This window comes from Bos taurus, chromosome 8 (assembly GCF_002263795.3).
Source record: "Bos taurus isolate L1 Dominette 01449 registration number 42190680 breed Hereford chromosome 8, ARS-UCD2.0, whole genome shotgun sequence".
Taxonomy (NCBI): Eukaryota; Metazoa; Chordata; class Mammalia; order Artiodactyla; family Bovidae; genus Bos; species Bos taurus.
In genome coordinates this window covers 102,910,842-102,929,209 of record NC_037335.1, presented here as the reverse complement: position 1 = coordinate 102,929,209, position 18,368 = coordinate 102,910,842, and positions in this window count along the sequence as shown.

Here is an 18,368-nt window from a genome sequence, read left to right as displayed (position 1 = left end):
AGCACCCCTCACTGGACAAGGGTCAGAGTTTCTGTTCTGTTCAGTCCTTTCACAGACTGCCTGAGGCCCATCCCCACTAGGGAGGACAGACAGCTCTTCCCTGACTACCAGTTCAGATATTCCGTTCACCCAGAAACACCCTCACAGACACACCCAGAGTAACTTTTGACCAAATGTCTGGGCATCCTGTAGTCCAGTCAGGTCGACATATAAATTTGCCCCACACAGCCTGAGAGGGAAGGCAAAAAATGAGGAAGTGAATACAAGTGGGATGAGGGTAACAGAGCAGAAAAATAAGGCTGTGTGAGAGCTCATAGCAAAAGGTCCTTGCCTGGCGTGGGAATACTTTGTGTTTCGAGCCTAGAAGGAGAGGCAGGGGCGCTGAGTGGGGTTTCCAGCGTCTATGAGCAGGTGGACAGGGCATCTTAGGAACTGGAGCATTTTACTCTCTGCCCATGAATTATACCGTGATGATTAAGACTATCAAGCTCTCCGTGGTGCTTAGAGGGGAAGGCAGGCGTCTTAAGATTTTCCACCAAAGTCAAAAATTCTTGTAGGTAAGGGAATTTGATTCAATGTGGCCCCAGTCTGTTGAAGGGCTTCCCCGAGAGCTCAGCAGGTAAAGAATCTGCCCACAATGCAGGAGACACAGGTTCGATCCCTGGGTCAGGAAAGTTCCCTGGAGGAGGAAATGGCAACTCACTCCAGCATTCTTGCCTGAAAAATCTCATGCACAGAGAAGCCTGGCAGGCTATAGTCCATGGGGTCACAAAGAGCCAGACACAGCTAAGCATAAGCACGGTCACTGAGATTCAGTAGCCATAAGCCACTTCAAGGGAGGGTCCCTAGCATGAGATTTTGCTACTCTTTGGCTTAATTTTTAAAATACTGTTGCATTTCTTTTAATTCTTGTTAAATAAATTAATTCATTTGATCCTCACAACAGTTCTCTAAAGGAGGTGTATTATTATTTCTATTCTCATTTTTACAGATAACACAGAGAGGTTAAATAGTTTTCCCGAGTTTGCACAGCCAGGCAACCTGGCCTCAAGGTCTATGCTTTAATATCAAGCTGGAGTCCAACTAGAATTTCAGTGTTTGTTTCTAAACAGTCAGATGAGGGACTTCCCTGGCCTTCCAGTGATTGAGACTCTGCACTTCCAGTGCAGGGGGCCCTGGCTCTATCCCTGGTGGGGGACTGAAATCCCACATGCCACATGGCCAAAAATTTTTAAAAAATAAGCAGCTGGATCACCTGTGTCCTCAAGAGGATCCTCTCTGGGAGAACTTTCTGAACCAGATTGGGTCCATCATGAATTTTGGATAAACCAAAAGCATTCAGAAAATGCGTGATCAGCACCATACTGTACACATGAACACAGGGGGATGTCCCTGCCTGCAAGAGCACTCCAGATTCCTGGAATTCCGCACCTCTAGCTTTCTTCCTTTGGCTGAAGGACTCTTCCAGAGCCAAGGCCACCTCACCTACAGAGTGCTCCTTTGCCCAACAAGCTCCAATACAAGGATCACAGGTCCCACCACGGCTCCATCTTGCACCTACTGCAGTTTTCTTGCAACAAGAATTGGCCTGCACTCATACTGGTTAAGGGTAAACCAATATTTACTCTTGATTTTGAAAAGAGGAGGGGAGTCAATCGCTTGCCCCAACCGTGCCTGGCAGAGGTTGTGAGAAGGTGACTTGTCCATTAAGAGCCCAGCTCATGTTTTATGTATTTCTAAAGAGCCACAATTTGAACTTAATTCCTCCTCCCTTTAAGACAAGAACCCCCAAGTTAGCATTTAAAATGTCACATGCAGCCGGAGGCCTCTGTGGGTCATGGAGGGCTGGACAGTTTATACTGGGAAGTCATAAAATTGATGCTGAATGATTTCAAGACCCAGAGAGTTGCCTAAGAGGTCGAGAATAGAAAATTTGAAACTAAACCATGAATAAATCTTAGGAAAGCTGATAGCATAGCTTTAAAAAAGGAAGCTGGTAAATAGGCTGAGTTGAAACTTTGAATTCACATTATGAGGGTTAGTGAAAGGAAGTGACCCTTAGGTTGGCAGTGAGTCGTGGTGGGTCCCGGTGTGCAGGCAGTGTGCCCCTCACCAAGGTCACCTCAGCTGAAGCAGTGTCCTTATTAATCAGTAGGACAATGGAGATGCTGGGACATAGAGCTAGTGAGTGGCAAAGCAGGGATTTGAACTAGAGCCTGCCTGGATCGAGGCATGTGAAGGACTTACAACTGTGCTGGGCACACAGGAAGTACAATATGCACATTACCACCGTTGTCGTTATCATCATCATCATCATTATTTTAAAGTCTAAAAATATAAGCTTTAGGGGCTCTTAGTTCCCGTGATGTGATCCTTTCTAAAAGACTCTTCCTGGGACTTCCCCAGTGGTCCAGTGGTTAAAAATCCACCTTGCAATGCAGGGGACTCAGTTCAATCCCTGGTCGGGGAACTAAGATCCCACATGTCACAGGGCAACTAAGCCCGTACGCTGCAAGTACTGAGCCCAGATGTCAAACTGGAGAGTCCATGCACTGCATCAAAAGACCCTGCATGACTCAACAAAGATTGCACACGCCACAACTGAGACCCAACACAGCCAAATAAATAAAAGACTCTTCCTAGTTGTCACCCCAAATCTACCTCGGTTATTTTGGAAACTCAACTTGATGTGTGGATCAACTCGAAAAGTTGATCATGGAACTCAACTTGAAAAGTGCATCATGGAAGAAACTGTTAACCAGCATTGAGTAATCCCAGCCCCTTCTGTTGCCTCCAAACATTATGTGTAGTAAGAGCTTTTTATTAGCCATCTTGTCTTGCAATTGCTGGCTTTGCCAAACGTGCTGTACTTCTTTCCATATCAGCTCACAGAGCTGCATCCTAAGGCCATGGCTGGGGTGGCTGCTGGTGGAGGAACCCACCTAAAGCCAGGACCAGGAGAGGCTCCCTGTGATGGATTTTTCTTTGCTTACCGTTTCTCTCCATAACCAAACCTAATTATTACCATCCTTCAAATTAATTTCTTCTGAGATTGATCAGTTTGGCCATGGAGGCTGAGCGTTGCTCTGAACCAACTCAGGGATCACACACACCAGGGCCAGAAAGAGAGCCCTCCCTTTGTTCTGTTTTGTTGTGTTTGTTTGGTTTGGTTTTGTTTAAGCGCCTACACCCCCAAAGCAATTCTTTTTCATTTTTTTCTACACAAATCACCTACTTCGCGCGCACACAGCCCACCCGTTCCCTCCCCAGCCTTTCACCGCCTAGAAGAATCCTGGTCTCCATCTAAGCCTTCGACACTCAACAGGGCTGCACATTTGAACCACCTAGGGAGCCTTTCAAAAATCCTGAGGCCTAAGCCACGCCCCAGACCAATTAAACCCGCAACCTCGGGGGTGGGGCCAGGCACCAGGCATTTCTAAAGCTCAGAGGTGACTGCAACATAGCTGGGGATGGAAACCACCCCACTCAATGCCAAGTCCAGAGGCTTCTGTTCTGTGAAGCAGCAGCCTCTAATTTCATCTGCTCCCAGCCTAGTGTACACACATACCACAGTTATTTTTCTTTTCAGTAAAAACATTACCTTTATTTGTTCATTTTAGAGTAGTGTATTCAAAATTGTAAAGGTACACAAGGAAAATCTCCCTCCCACCTCCCAGCTTCCCTCCGCAGAAGGAAAAGTGTTCATTTTCTGCTCTCTGAGGCTCCATGACCGAGGGGACAGGCACAGCCTTTGGGTCACTGAGGCCTGCCTTTAAATCCTGCTTCTGGGGACTCCCCTGGTGGTCCAGTGGTTAACACGTCACCTCCCAGTGCAAGGGATGTGGGTTCAATCCCTGATTGGGGAACTAAGATCCCACATACCTCGTGGCCAAAAAAAAACAAAACATAAGACAGAAGCAATATGGTAACAAATTCAATAAAGACTTTGAAAAAAATATTGTTTATAAAAGATTTATAAATAAATAATAGAAATAAATGGAGAAGGAAATGACAATCCCCTCCAGTATTCTGGCCTGGAAGATCCCATGGATGGAGGAGCCTGGCAAGTTACAGTCCATGGGGTCACAAAGAGCTGGACACGACTGACCGACTAACACACACATATAAATGGATCCTGCTTTCACCACTGACTCCCCGTATGACCTTGGATTAGTCATTCAGGTCTCCAGTCCTTGGTTTCCCATCTATAAAGTGGAAATAATGCCCCCTGCCTCTTGGAGCTGTGAAGGAGGGTGAAAGGGGTGTTTGGGTTTTCTCCTGCAGTCTAGCAAATGATCCCAACACTTAGAGGCTTATAAAACAACCATTTTATTCATTCAAGAATCGATGGGTCAGGAATTCAGGCCGGGGTGATCATGGTCCACAAGGTGTCCTCGGAGGTCATTCTCCTCACTAATGGCTGGGCTGGACTAGAAGCTCCAAGACGGCTCCACTCACATGACTGTCTCATTGGGGCCCTTCTGCTTGGCCTCTGACTAGTTCAGGCTTCCTCACAGCATGGCCTCTGGTGGTCAGACATAGACTGCCCTCCCTCAAGAATACTGTAAAGCAGGAAAGTGGATACACAGGCAATTTTCAGAAGTTACATGGTCCACCCAGATTCAAGGGGAGAAGAAATACGCACTAATTTGTGATGGGAAAGTGCTGTGGTCACATGGTCAAAGAGCACGTGGGGTGGGGTATCCTTTTGGTCTCTTTAGAAACACAGTCCACCTCTAGAGGGATTGAATACACAGTGCCAGCGTAAGGCAGGAAGCCAACCATGAGGGCTTCCCAGGTGGCTCAGTCATAAAGAATCCGCCAGCCAGTGCAGGAGACGCAGGAGACTTGGGTTCGATCCTTGGGTCAGAAAGATCCCCTGGAGAAGGAAATGGCAACCCACTCCATTCTTCTCTGGAAAATCCTATGGACAGAGGAGGCTGGTGCACTACAGACCATAGGGTGGCAAGGAGTCAGATATGACTGAGCAACTGAGCAACAGACGTTAGATCCCACCCTCCTTCTCAGCACACAGTTCTTGTGCCTTTTACTGCAGTTCATTACTTAAATATTTTTTTAAGTTCCATCCTTGGTGCCTGGCCAAGAGCCTGGCAAGATAGATGACCAGTGAGTATTTCTATGAAATCTCAGCATTCACTGTACATCCAGTCCTGTGAGTGCTAATAGGAGGGATTCCTAAAATACCAAGTCATGTGATGCCTTTCCTGGCTTCCCCCTCCTCCACCCACTTACATGCTGGTCATTCTGGTGTGCTGTGTCCACAACCTGAAAGGCCCTCCTTCTCTCTTGGAGATGTGTAAGGACCAGGGGGCAGCAGGAGCAGAGGTGGAAGACATGAGCAGGGCATGACACGACTCCCACCCAGAAGGACCACAGGGTGAGTGAGAAGAGATTTGATGACCAGACCAAGCAACATCTCCAATTCCCTGTGATGAATTGGAGCTTCATTTTCCAGGCAAAAGGGCCCCACCGCAGGCATTTCTAGGAGACGAGAGACATAATTAGACATGCACGCCATTGTGCAAATGAACAGAGGGCAGAGAATGGATGTTTCAACATGTACCATCTTGGCACTCAGACTTCTGAGCCCTAGACAGTCAAAACAAGGCTCTCCACTGCAGATCCTCCTCCCTGGGGAGACTAAGGCCTGGGTGGAGAAGGGGATTGCCCTCAGTGAGGGCCACGGGCCTTTGGCCATGCAGCTGGATTCCAGAAAACATGTCTGCCAGGCTTCTGTCTGACATTGAGAAATGTCTTAGCGGCACAGGGGGTAATGATTGATAGGTCTGATGAATGCATCCCCATTATTATTGAAATTTATACACATTCTACCGATCGAAGACTCTCCCGGTGTATGAGACTCATTTAATATTCACAGCTGTTGTTTTTCAACTGGAAACCCAAGCGTCTGGCCCCTGGATTGACAAAGCTGAAAACTGGGGGCACCTTCCAGAAAGCAAATTCCAGATCTAAAGCCCCCATTTGAAAAGTGCCCCCTGCCACTAATTTACATGTGACCTGGGCACCCAGCTGCTGAATCTGAGCCATATTCTAGGAAAATGAACCAGGTCGCAGACAGGATGAGCCAGCCCAGACCCTCACTTACCTGAGAAGGCTCCAGCTCCCTGTGACTATTCATTTAGCCATTCATTCATTAACAGATCTTTTGAACACCTACTATTTGCCAAGTCCTGGGGTAGGTGTTAAGCATAGAGCAAAATCACCATAGACCAGGGTCCTGACCTCGGCTGTCATGTGGAGCAGATTGGTTTTCAGCAAGCCTGTTGTTCATCCTGGCAGCAAAGTGCACCCTGGTGGCCTCCGAAAGCTTCGGGGAAGCAATGCAGATTCTCGCTGCTGGGACGTGTGCACTGCTGCGTCCCCAGCGAGGAGCTGTGGATGGGCTCCAACAGATCCCAGTTGCAGAGGCACAGCATGAGTGGAGACACAGTCAGGAGAGCTTGGGGACAGCAGGTCTAAGCTCCAGGGGCTAAAGAAGAGCCGCACAAGACAAAATGTCCTGCTGAACCCCCAGTCATGAGGGCCTTAGGTGCCAGGCTGAGGAACTGGGGCTTCATTCTGCGGTCAGGCAACCCCGGCGGTGTTGGAGGAGGGGAGCGATGTACAAAAGAGGAGAAACAACAGGATCACTCAGATGTGGGTCTACACCACCCCATGTGCCCCTGGAATATGCTGCCCCTATCCCCACTATGCTCAGTCTGCAGCCCAACCAGGAGGTTTCCTAAAGACATAAACTCCAAGGGTGTCTTAGAAGGAATACTCTCAGAAACCACTTGGAAGGGGGATGGTGCTCCCCAGGATGTTCTCCCGGGGCGTAAGAGGAGGGTCCGTCACCAGGCCCCAACAGTGTTAATGGACTAGAAGAGTTAGATATGCATGTCTGGGCCCGAGCTGAATTCGTTGGTGCACTAGTCCAAGGCTTCCAACAGAGGGCCTGTTCTGTTCCTCACCCAGGCCCACTCCATCCCTCTTCTGAACGAACGCTCAAACAAATGTTAAAAACCATTGTTTGAAAGGATGGCCACATTGCTAGCATTGCCAAGACATTCAGGTCTCTGGCACTGCCAGAGGGGGGACAGACACTGTGCTGGGTCCCGCTCAGCTCTCTCCAGCCCCAGACAGGATGGAGTATCACCTCTAGAGGCAAAGGTATGTCCCAATAGCAGAGCTGGGGTTATAACCGGAGGGCTTCAAATACTCTGGGTTAAGATGTCCAGACTCACAAAAACCCGTGACCAAGAATCAAGAAGGTGGTTCCATCAGAGTAGAAGCCCCTACAGAGAAGGCCTGGCCATCAGATTAGACTCGAGGTGACAGAGAGGAAGGAAATGCACTCAGAAGTTAGTGAGCGCATGGATTTATAGGAAAGACAGCAAACTGGGAGAAAGGAAAGGAGACCAATCGCATGAGAAAAGAACGCTTGTTCGCTTGTTCGTGTGTGAATCACTCGGCAGCCTGCAGCAACCCCTAGAAGAAAATGCAGAATGCCAACAGTGTTAGCAAAAGACACATTTTGTTGACACAGTGGATCCGAGCCAGGGAAGAGTGATAGAAAGGGCGGCCACGTGGATGAGGAACGGGCTTGCCACTCAGAAACTAGAGCTCACAGGCACCCTATGGAGCTCCCAGAGGCAGCAAAAGAGATCCTGTGCCCCACTCTGGACGTGTGTGTGAGAGTGTGTGCAGGCACGTGTGGACCCATGTGTGCCTGCCTGTGTGTACGCGTGCGGGCCATGTGTGAGTGTGTGCGCTTATGCATATACATGCATGCTTGTGAGTGTGTGTGTGTGTGTGCAGTATGTGGGTGTGCACATGTGCATATGCGTTTGTGCTACTAGATCCTGTGATGCATGTCTGTGTGTAAGCGTGGGCGTACGTGCACACGTTCGTGAGTGTGTGCACGTGTGTATGTTCATGAACACACATGCGTTCCCACACGCACGTGCATTTTAGGGGAGGCTGGCATCATGCTGGTCCTCCCCGCCCCTGCCAAGGCAACTGGCAAGAGCAGAGCCCTCAACTCACAATCCTGGCATCTGGGTGACTGTGGCACCCAGGATTTGCTTACATTTAACTAAGTCCAGTCTAAAAACCTGGCTTCTTGCCCAGGGCACTCGCTGTCTGATTCCCTCAAGACACGAAGAGTCTAGAGAGGTTGAAAGTGGGCTGCATTTTCTGCAGGTGGAGGGGTGCTTGAGCTCCTTCTCTTGTCCTACCTGCCCAGGACGCACTCTGGCTTCCTCCCGGCCCTCCTGCTTCCTCCCCGCTCTGCTGCCCTTCCTTCAGGATTCCTTCTACCCCTGGGGACTTCACCAGGGGCTCCTCCTTCACAAAGCACTCACTCTCCTTCTGCTTCTCTGTGACGCCCACATCCCACCCAAACTCTACTTCCCTCCCTGCTCACACCACAGGGCTCAGCCCAGACACCATCATTTCCTGGTTTTCCATAGCTGTTGTTGGTTTGTTTTTTTTTTTTTTTTAAAGAAGTTCTAGTGATATATTCATATACCCTACAATTCACCCATTTAAAATGAACAATTCAAAGGTCTTAGTAAATTCACAGGGTTGTGCTACCAACACCACAGTTTAATTTTAGGACATGTTCATCTCCCTTAGAAGAAGCCTAATAACCATTCACAACCCCTCTCCATTCCCTCCTCCCGCAACCACTAATCTACTTTCCCTTTCTGTGAATTTGCCTTTTCTAGGAATTTCACATAAATGAAACCATGGAATGTACGGTCTTTGGTGACCAATTTCTTTCACTTAACAGCATGTTTTCAAAGTTCATCCATGTTGTAATGTATTAATACTGCATTCCTTTTTATTGCCAAATTTAGCATGTAGTATGGATATACCAGGGTCTTCCTTGGTAGCTCAGATGGTAAAGAATCCACCTGCAATGTGGGAAACCTGGGTTCGATACCCGGGTTGGGAAGATTCCCTGGAGGAGGGCATGGCAACCCACTCCAGTATTTTTGCCTGAAGAATCCGCATGGACAGAGGTAACTGGCAGGTTGCAGTCCACTGGGTCACAAAGAGTTAGACACGACCGAGTGACTAGGCACATACACACATGGATACACTGTGGAGGGGGATGGCAACCCACTCCAGTACTCTTGCCTGGAGAATCCCATGGACGGAGGACCTCGGCGGGCTATAGTCCACAGGGTCTCAAAGAGGCAGACACGACTAAAGTGACTTAGCACACGTGCACACGGATACACCATAGCTTATTCGTCTATTCATCAGCTGATGGACATTTGGGAACTTTCCATCCACTTTTTCTGTTGGGTATGGACCTAGGAGTGGAATTGTTGGTTTATATGGTAACTCGGTGTTTAATTTTCTAAGCAAACTGTTTTCCAAAGTGGAAAAGTGGCTGTTGCATTCTAAACTCCCCCCAGCAATTAAGAGGAATTCAACCTCTTCACATCCTCATTAGCACTGGTTATTATCTGACTTTTGATTCTAATCATCCTTGTGGGTGTACAGTAGTACTCATTGTGGTTTTGATTTGCATTCTTTGATAACTAATGGTAACTTACCACTGTAACTTTTCAGAGCTTATGGGCATTTGTGTATGTTCTTTGGAATAATGTCTTTTCAAATCCTTTGTCCGTTTTTTTAGTCTTTTGTCTTTTTGTTGTTGAGTTGTAAGAGTCCTTTATATAGTTATAAATACTAGACCCTTGTCAGATATATGATTTGCAGACATTTTCTTCCATTCTGTGGGTTGGTTTTCACTTTCTTAATAGTGTGTTTTGAAGCACACGTTTTTTATTCTGATGTAGTTCAAATCGTTACTTTTCTTCAGTTACTTGTGCTTGTAGTGTCATATCCAAGAAAGCACTACCTAACCCAAGGTCACAAAAATTTACATTTCTTTCTAAAAGCTTTTTAGTTTAAGCTCTTGCATCTGGGTCTATGATCCATTGAGCCTTCAACACTTGTTTATTCGGCAGCTACCATGAGCCAGGTGGGGCTTCCCAGGTGGTGAGTAGTAAAGAACCTGCCTGCCAGGGCAGGAAATCGGATTTGATCCCTGGGTCGGGAAGATCCCCTGGAGGAGGGCATGGTAACCCCCTCCAGGATTCTTGCCTGGAGAATCCCATGGACAGAGAAGCCTAGCAGGCTGCAGTCCTTTGGGTCACACAGAGTCAGACACAACTGAAGCGATTTAGCAGGCATGCAGACATGTACCAGTCACTGAACTAGGGCTGGGTGAACCCTCAACACATCAGTGAGCAAAGCAGACAGTCTCTCATCCTTGAAAAGCTGACATCCCAGTGGAGGAAACAGACAATAATCAAGAAAACCAACAAACAGGATAAACTGAGCTGGTGTTGAGCCCTGAGTAGTGAAACCACATGGCTTATTCAGGAAACTAGGTAGTTCCGTGAACCCGGAGCCCTGAGCAGATGTTAAAGCCTTCAGAGGCACGTGGGTCACTCCTAACTCTGTTCTTGTTTACGAACAGCAGACTGAGGTCCCAGAAGGTGAAGGCAGATGTCCAGTCCGCAGGGCCAGGCAGTGGCAGCTCTCAACAATGCTTTCAGCTCCAAGGGCTCCGCGGCCTGACCCCCGTCACGCCCCCAGGGTCGGCAGCCAGGCTGTCCCTAGAGGAACACGCTGCATGTTCTGCACAAGGTTTGTGTTGCCTATTAGCACATTGGCTGCAAAGTTGTAGAAAGTGCTCTGATAGCATGTGAGTAGTGTCTTGCTTTAAGTACTAAAACCATCTTAGATTAGATAATACACATGATGATTTTTACGGGCAATCCCCTCCCTAGGAAAGGTTCTGCTTCTAGACAGGCTATTTCTGCCTTCACTTTTGATAAGATAATATCTCAGTTAATCCATTTCTCTGTTGGGCTTTTTGGAAACTTCTCCCTTAATCTTCATTATCTCTCACCATGTGCTTTTGTTGGGACTTCACTGGACCAGATTCACCCCCAAAGGCCTCCTTGCAGTTCTAAGAAGAGCAGATAGCAATCAGTACAACTCAGAGCTTTGCCTGTCTAGGGCCCAGGCTGGCTGTCAGTCATCTGAAGGCTTAGCCACTGCACTCCCAGGTTCCCAGGTCATAGGAACATCCCTTATTCTGACACATCCTCTCTCTGGGGAGATCTGTGCCTGCTTTGTGGAACTCTCCTGGCAACAGGAAAGAACAAAAATCTAATTATTAGTCTGCCAAATGGGGCACTTATACCAAGAAGAGTTTTAACAGTAATTAAGGTGGTCTCAGACTGAGACTTCAAACAGGGTTCAAGCTGCAGGTCATCTGCAACCTTGTACCTAGGTAGAAGAAGTAGTGAAGTTGCTCAGTCGTGTCCGACTCTTTGCGACCCTTGCGACCCCATGGACTGTATGTAGCCTACCACACTTCTCCGTCCATGGGATTTTTCCAGGCAAGAGTACTGGAGTGGGTTGCCATTTCCTTCTTCAGGAGATCTTCCCAACCCAGGGATTGAACCCAGGTCTCCCATGCTGAAGGCAGATGCTTTACCGTCTGAGCCACCAGGGAAGTCCCCAGGTAGAAGGAAAATCAATTCACCTACTATGGCTGGGGAACCCTTCTCACTGGTGGAGACAGTTCTCCAACAGGAATCAGGAGACCTAGTCTTGTGTCACTGGGCAAGTTGTGCCACCCTTTCTGGGTCTTGATTTTTTTCCATAAAAAATGGCACGCTTGGCTTTGTCTCAGGGATTCCCTGGTGGCTCAGATGGTAAAGCCTCTACCCACAATGTGGGAGATCCGGATTCGATCCTTGGGTTGGGACGATCCCCTGAAGAAGGAAATGGCAACCCACTCCAGTACTCTTGCCTAGAAAATTCCATGGACAGAGGAGCCTGGTGGGCTACAGTCCATGGGGTCACAGAGTCGGACAGGACTGAGCGACTTCACTTTGGCTTCTTCTCTAAGGTTCCTGAAGCAGTTTGCCATTCCCTTCTCCAGTGGACCACGTTTTGTCAGAACTCTCCACCATGACCCATCCGTCTTGGGTGACCCTACATGGCATGGCTCATAGTTTCATTGAATTATACAAGGCTGTGATCCATGTGATCAGTTTGGTTAGTTTTCTCTGATTGTGGTTTTCATCCCATTTGCCCTTTGATAGATGAGGATAAGAGGCTTGTGGAAGTTTCCTGATGCGAGGGACTGGCTGTGGGGGAAAACTGGGTTTTCTTCTGATAGGTGGGGCCAAACTCAGTAAATCTTTAATCCAATTTCTGCTGATGGATGGGGCTGTGTTTCCTCTCTCCTCAGTTTAGTTCAGTTCAGTCCCTCAGCTCATCATGTCTGATTCTTTGCAACCCATGGACTGCAGCACACCAGGCCTCCCTGTCCATCATCAACTCCCAGAATCTACTCAAACTCATGTCCATTAAGTAAGTGATGCCATCCCACCACCTCATCCTCTGTCGTCCCCTTCTCCTCCTGCCCTCAATCTTTCCCAGCATCAGGGTCTTTTCCAATGAGTCAGTTCTTCACATCAGGTGTCCAAAGTATTGGAGTTTCAGCTTCAGCATCAGTCCTTCCGATGAATATTCAGGACTGATGTCCTTTAGGAAGGACTGGTTGGGTCTCCTTGCAGTCCAAGGGACTCTCAAGAGTCTTCTCCAACACCACAGTTCAAAAGCATCAGTTCTTTGGCACTCAGCTTTCTTTATAGTCCAACTCTCATATCCATACATGACCACTGGAAAAACCATAGCTTTGAGTAGACAGACATTTGTTGGAAAAGTAATGTCTCTGCTTCTTAGTATGCTGTCTAGGTTGGTCATAGCTTTCCTTCCAAGAAGCAAGCGTCTTTTAATTTCATGGCTGCAGTCACCATCTACAGTGATTCTGAAGCCCCCCAAAATAAAGTCTGTCACCATTTCCACTGTTTCCCTATCTATTTGCCATGAAGTGATGGGACCAGATGCTATGATCTTAGTTTTCTGAATGTTGAGTTTTAATGGGGACCTCCTTCAAAAAGACTTATGCCAGCATGCTGTGGCTCCCAGGACTGTTGTAGTCAGTGCCCTGACCCTGAGACAGGCCACTGTCGACCCATGCCTCCACCAGAGACTTCTGGACACTCATAGGCAGGTCTGGCTCAGCCTCTTGTGGGGTCCCTGCTCCTTTCTCCTGGGTCCTGGTGTGCACAAGGTTTTGTTTGTGCCCTCGAAGAGTCTGTTTCCCAGTCCTCTGGAAGTTTTGTAATCAAATCCTGCTAGCCTCCAAAGTCAGATTCCCTGGGGGTTCTCAGTCCCTTTTGCAGATCCCCAGGTTGAGAAATCTGTTGTAGGTCCTAAAAATTTTGCAACAATGTGAGAACTTCTTTGCTATCATTGTTCTCCAGTTTGTGTCGTCTGCTTGGCCGCTCTATAGTGAAGCTAATGGCGACTTCCTCCGAGAGGACTTATGCTACATGCCATGCCTTCCAGGTCCGCTGCAGCCAAAGCTCCTGTCCCCTTGGCAGGTCACTGCTGACCCGTGCCTCTGCAGGAGACACCCAGACACTCAAAGGCAGGTCTGGTTCGGTCTCTTGTGGGAGTCACTGCTTCTTTCCCTTCATCCAGGTGCGCACAAATTTTTGTTTGTGCCCTCCAAGCATCTCTGGCGGGTCTGAGATTTGACTTTAAACATGATTGAGCCCTTCCTACCATCTTCTCGGGGCTTCTCCTTTGCCATTGGACATGGGGTATCTTTTTTTGGTGGAATCCAGAATTCTCCTGTTGATGGTTGTTCAGTGGCTAGCTGTGATTTTGGTGTTCTTGCAGGAGAAGATGAGTACACACCCTTCTACTCTTCCATCTTACTTGTGGTGTGTTACCAGGTCAAAGCTGTGGTTTTTCCAGTAGTCATGTATGGATGTGAGAGTTGGACCATAACGAAGGCTGAGAGCTGAAGAATTGATGCTTTTGAACTGTGGTATTGCAGAAAACTTTTGAGAGTCCCTTGGACTGCAAGGAAATCAAACCAGTCAATCCTAAACGAAATTAATTGTGAACATTCATTGGAAGGACTGATACTGAAGCTGAAACTCCAATAGTTTGGCCACCTGATGCAAAGAGCCAACTTATTAGAAAAGACCCTGATGCTGGGAAAGATCGAGGGCAGGAGGAGAAGGGGACGACAGAGGATGAGAGGGTTGGATGGCATCACTAACTCAACGTACATGAGTTCAAGCAAGCTCCAGGAGTTGGTGAAGGACAGGGAAGCCTGTGTCATGCTGCTGTCCATGGGGTTGCAGAGTTGGACACGACTGAGCAACTGAACAAAAGCAACTAAGTTTCCTGGTCTTTAATTTGTCTTCTTTAACTTGTACATATTTAGGCAACAATGACTTTTTCGTGCCAACGTATTGACTCTGATGAAGGTGTTGGGGGAGGGAGTGAAGAGATTTACTTCTTAAAGATCATTGCTCTATGTTTAAATGTGCCATGTCCACCCTAGTGGCTACTAGCCACATGTGGCTTTTAAATATCAATGGATTTAAATGCCATAAAATGTAAAAGACAGTACTTGAGCACATGAGCAACATTTCAGGAGTCTTGGACACCGAACACAGAAAACATTTCTATCATTGCTGAAAGTTCTAACTGACAGCACAGGTATAATAGCATTTTCTCATGAATCATTTCCTTGAATTTTACAACAATTCAGTGAGATGAGTGGGAGAGGACTAACAAGATTCAGAGATTCAGGGCTGCTCTGTGTCTCCCAGGTACAGCTTTTGCATACACATTGCATGTAATCCACTCCATATCTTGTCAAAAAAGATGTCATCATTTCCTTTTTTAAATAGGAAAACTAATGCCAGAGAAGCAAAGTAATTTACCCAAAGTTACTCAGTTGGTAACCAACCCCACAACCCTACACAGTGGCAGTCAGACAGGAGCAAGCATTGGATTCTCCAGATGAAGAGACTGAGGTTCAGGGAGGTCACATGGCTCAGGCAAGGGTCCCTGCTCTGGGGGCTCAGTAAGCCCTCTCCCCACTCTAGCCAGCAGGGACCCATGAGGTAGGGGCCTTCAGCTGCCGGTTCTAGACTCTAAAAGGAACACTTTCTATCTGAGAACTAACAAAGCAAGAGAAAATTCATGCTTTTGCAGTGATGAAAATGAAAATTTCCAATTTGCTAGTCAAAAAGCATTTCCCTGTTTAGAGATAAGAGTAACTTTGAGTCTTTGTTATCAGTGATTAATTCATTACTGCACAGGGCCTCCCTGTGGTGTCTGGCCCCACTACGTGGTTTAGGAAGCCCGTCTACCTGGCTGCAGCAACTGGCCAATCCCCAAACTCCCTTTTGCCTGATCTCCTTGCCAACACTGCTGGGTGACTTTTTAAATTTTTTATTGAGTTGTAATTTACACACCATACAATTTGCTTGCTTTATGTACAATGGTTTTTGGTATATTTACAGAGTTGTGTAACTATCACCACAGGAATAGGGTTGGTTTTTTTTTTTTTTTTTTTCCTTTGGCTGCAAGACATATGGAATCTTATTTCTCCAACCAGAGATCGAACCCATACCACCTGCATTGGAAGGAAGGAGTCTTAACTGCTGGGCTGCCAGAAAAGTTCTGATTTTTTTCTTTTTTAAGTTTTAAGGGAAGTCTGCCTTGGAGAAAGGGTGTGTGTATCTGTCAGTGTGTGTATATGTATCATCACAGTATCTGGGGCTGTCTCACTAAGTTAGAGAAATGAAGGAAACTTTCTTAATGAAGCAGCCTTCTAACTGATGTCTGCACTCAGAGTGTTGGACTGGGTGGGCATCAGGAGACACAGGCCCAGAGCCTAGCTTGCTTCTTCTTCCTTGAGCCTTTCAATTTAATTTAATAAGAATTTATTGTTGTCAGGAAAGCTGCTAGCCAGGGAAGAAAAATGGGCTTCGGCTTTCATGTCAGTTGATTGGTAGCCCCTGCCTACAGTGCTAGATGGAGAAGGAGCTGAGGCTCAGTGGGTGAGAACACCTTGATTGATTATTCATGTCTGTCAGGACTCAGGAGGCGCTGGCTGCATCCTACAGTAAGATGAAATGAGGGTAATGATGATACAACTAATAATCATAGTAATTAGAAGAAAATCTTCCTGGTCAGGTCGTTGGGGATATTAAGTGAGATCTTAGATGTGAAGGTAATTTGTGACCTAGACAGGTGAACTCATGATGTCTGGGCTCTTATTACTGCTTTGATTGTGAATCATGACTCCCTTGTTCAAACAACGTGCTCCTTCCCCACAACCCTAAGTGTTGCCAGGCCTTCCTTGTCGTGAGCCTGGAGGCAGCAGCGATGTGGAGGGAGATCCGTGGGTCAATGCTCATTCACTCATTCCTGCACTCAGCATTCCCAGCCCTGGTCGTTTCACTCAGGATGCATTTCAAACAGTCTTTCAAGATGGTACCAGCACCAAGGTGGTACAAGACAGACAGATGTCTATCTCTTCAGTGCTCCTGGAAGAGTCATCCTTTGGACTTGATCTTCGGGGAAGGGAGATTTGTTTTCCACCCAGGCTTGTGCCTCTCAAAGCCTCCAGGGCTGATGATGACCACCATGCCAGGACCACTCCGGGAGACACTAAGCTCCAGCGCCGAGCACACAGTTTCTATGGCAGCCGATCCGGGAGGCATCACTAAGGGGCAGGGACCTGGCTCGGGAGGGAAGGAAGCCACATCGGGGATGTGAGGAGCAGGTCGCTCCTGTGGGCAACTGGGGCTCCCTCCAGCTGGGCAACAACAGGAGGCATACAACTGAAAGGTCTCAAAGCTGCCCACCGGGAAGTGAGGAAGTCAGGATATACATTCACCAGTTCTCATCCTTCAGTGCTTGACGATCGCTCCTGCGGCATTAACTCCCTGACTTTTCTGGTCATCCCCACGTGCAGGCCAAGTTTGCTCCTGCAGCCAGAGCAAGCTCTCAGGCAGAGTTCCAGGTGTGTGAGTTAGGAAGCCTTAGGTGTGAACAGATCCGGCAAGTGCCGAGCAGACGTGGGCAGGTCACCGCCAGCATCTTCCGTCTCCATAAGTATCACCGGAGTTTAGATCTACAGCAGCATTAAAGATCTGATCAGCCTTCTCATCACCAGGCTGGGGAAAATGAAGCTCAGAGAAGGTAGGAGACACACACAAGTTCATGCAGCAAGTCCTCAGAAATGATAATAACCCTAATGCCAGTTACCAGACATGATGGCAGGGGCTTTGCATAATTACCTCTAAGCTTTGCCATTACCCCCAGGAGGTAGCTGTTACTGTTTCATTTACAGTTAAGACAACAGAGCTCTGAGAAGGGAAGTATTTGCCTAAGGACCCGGAGCATAAGTGGTTGGGATGGAATTCTAGCCCAGGTCTGTCTGCCTCCATAGCCTGGGATCTTTTCACCACTCGGCAAAGCCAGCAGGAGCTTCCAGGCATAGTTCAGAGCCCAGGGTTCTCCCCATTGCCCCCAACAGTCCAGACAAGGGGTACCCTCTAGGTCAAGGGCCTTAATCTGACTTTAACTGCCTTAAACTCCCTCAAAAGCTCAGAGCTAGTCCACCACTGGGCATCTCTGCCTCCACCCAGGGTGATGCATCATTCTCAGCAGAATAACCTGGCGAGGACACGGGAGTGGGCCGGGAGCAGAGGTCAACAGGGGAGCAAAACGGGTGGCACCCCAGTCAGTAAGCCTGACTCCCTGAAGGAGCTGCAGGGGGACCTGTGATCAGCGGTGCGCCCCCGAGTCAAAGCACAGGAAGGTGGGCCTCTACCCCACCTGCAGAACTGGACGACAGAGACAAGAGTTAATACTTCACGGGCACTTCTTGTACCCGTCACTCTTCACACGAATGAACACACAGAATTCTCAAACTAAGACAGGAGGCATTACTAACAGCATCCCCAATTCACAAAGGAGGAAACTGAGGCCCAGAAAAAACAGAGTGACCTGTCAAGGCCACTGAGATTGGAACTCAGGCAGCTTGCTTCCAAATCTGACACCACTCTGGACACCATCAGTATTCTGGCTCAGATAGTAAAGAATCTGCCCGCAATCCAGGAGACCTGGGTTCTATCCTGGGTTGGGAAGATCCGCTGGAGAAGGGCATGGCAACTCACTTCAGTGTTCTTGCCTGGAGAATCCCACCGACAGAGGAGCCTGGCGGGCTACAGTCCATGGGGTCGCAAAGAGTCAGACAGGACTAACACTTCAGGCCACTCCGGCGCGTCCATAAAAGGAGACCCTCCCCCAATATATGGTACAGAACCCTTGCTTACCCTAGCGGTTTTGGCCAGCACGCATTCATTCTGGAGGTTAGTACTGTTATGATCTCCGTATTTTACTAACGAGGAAACAGA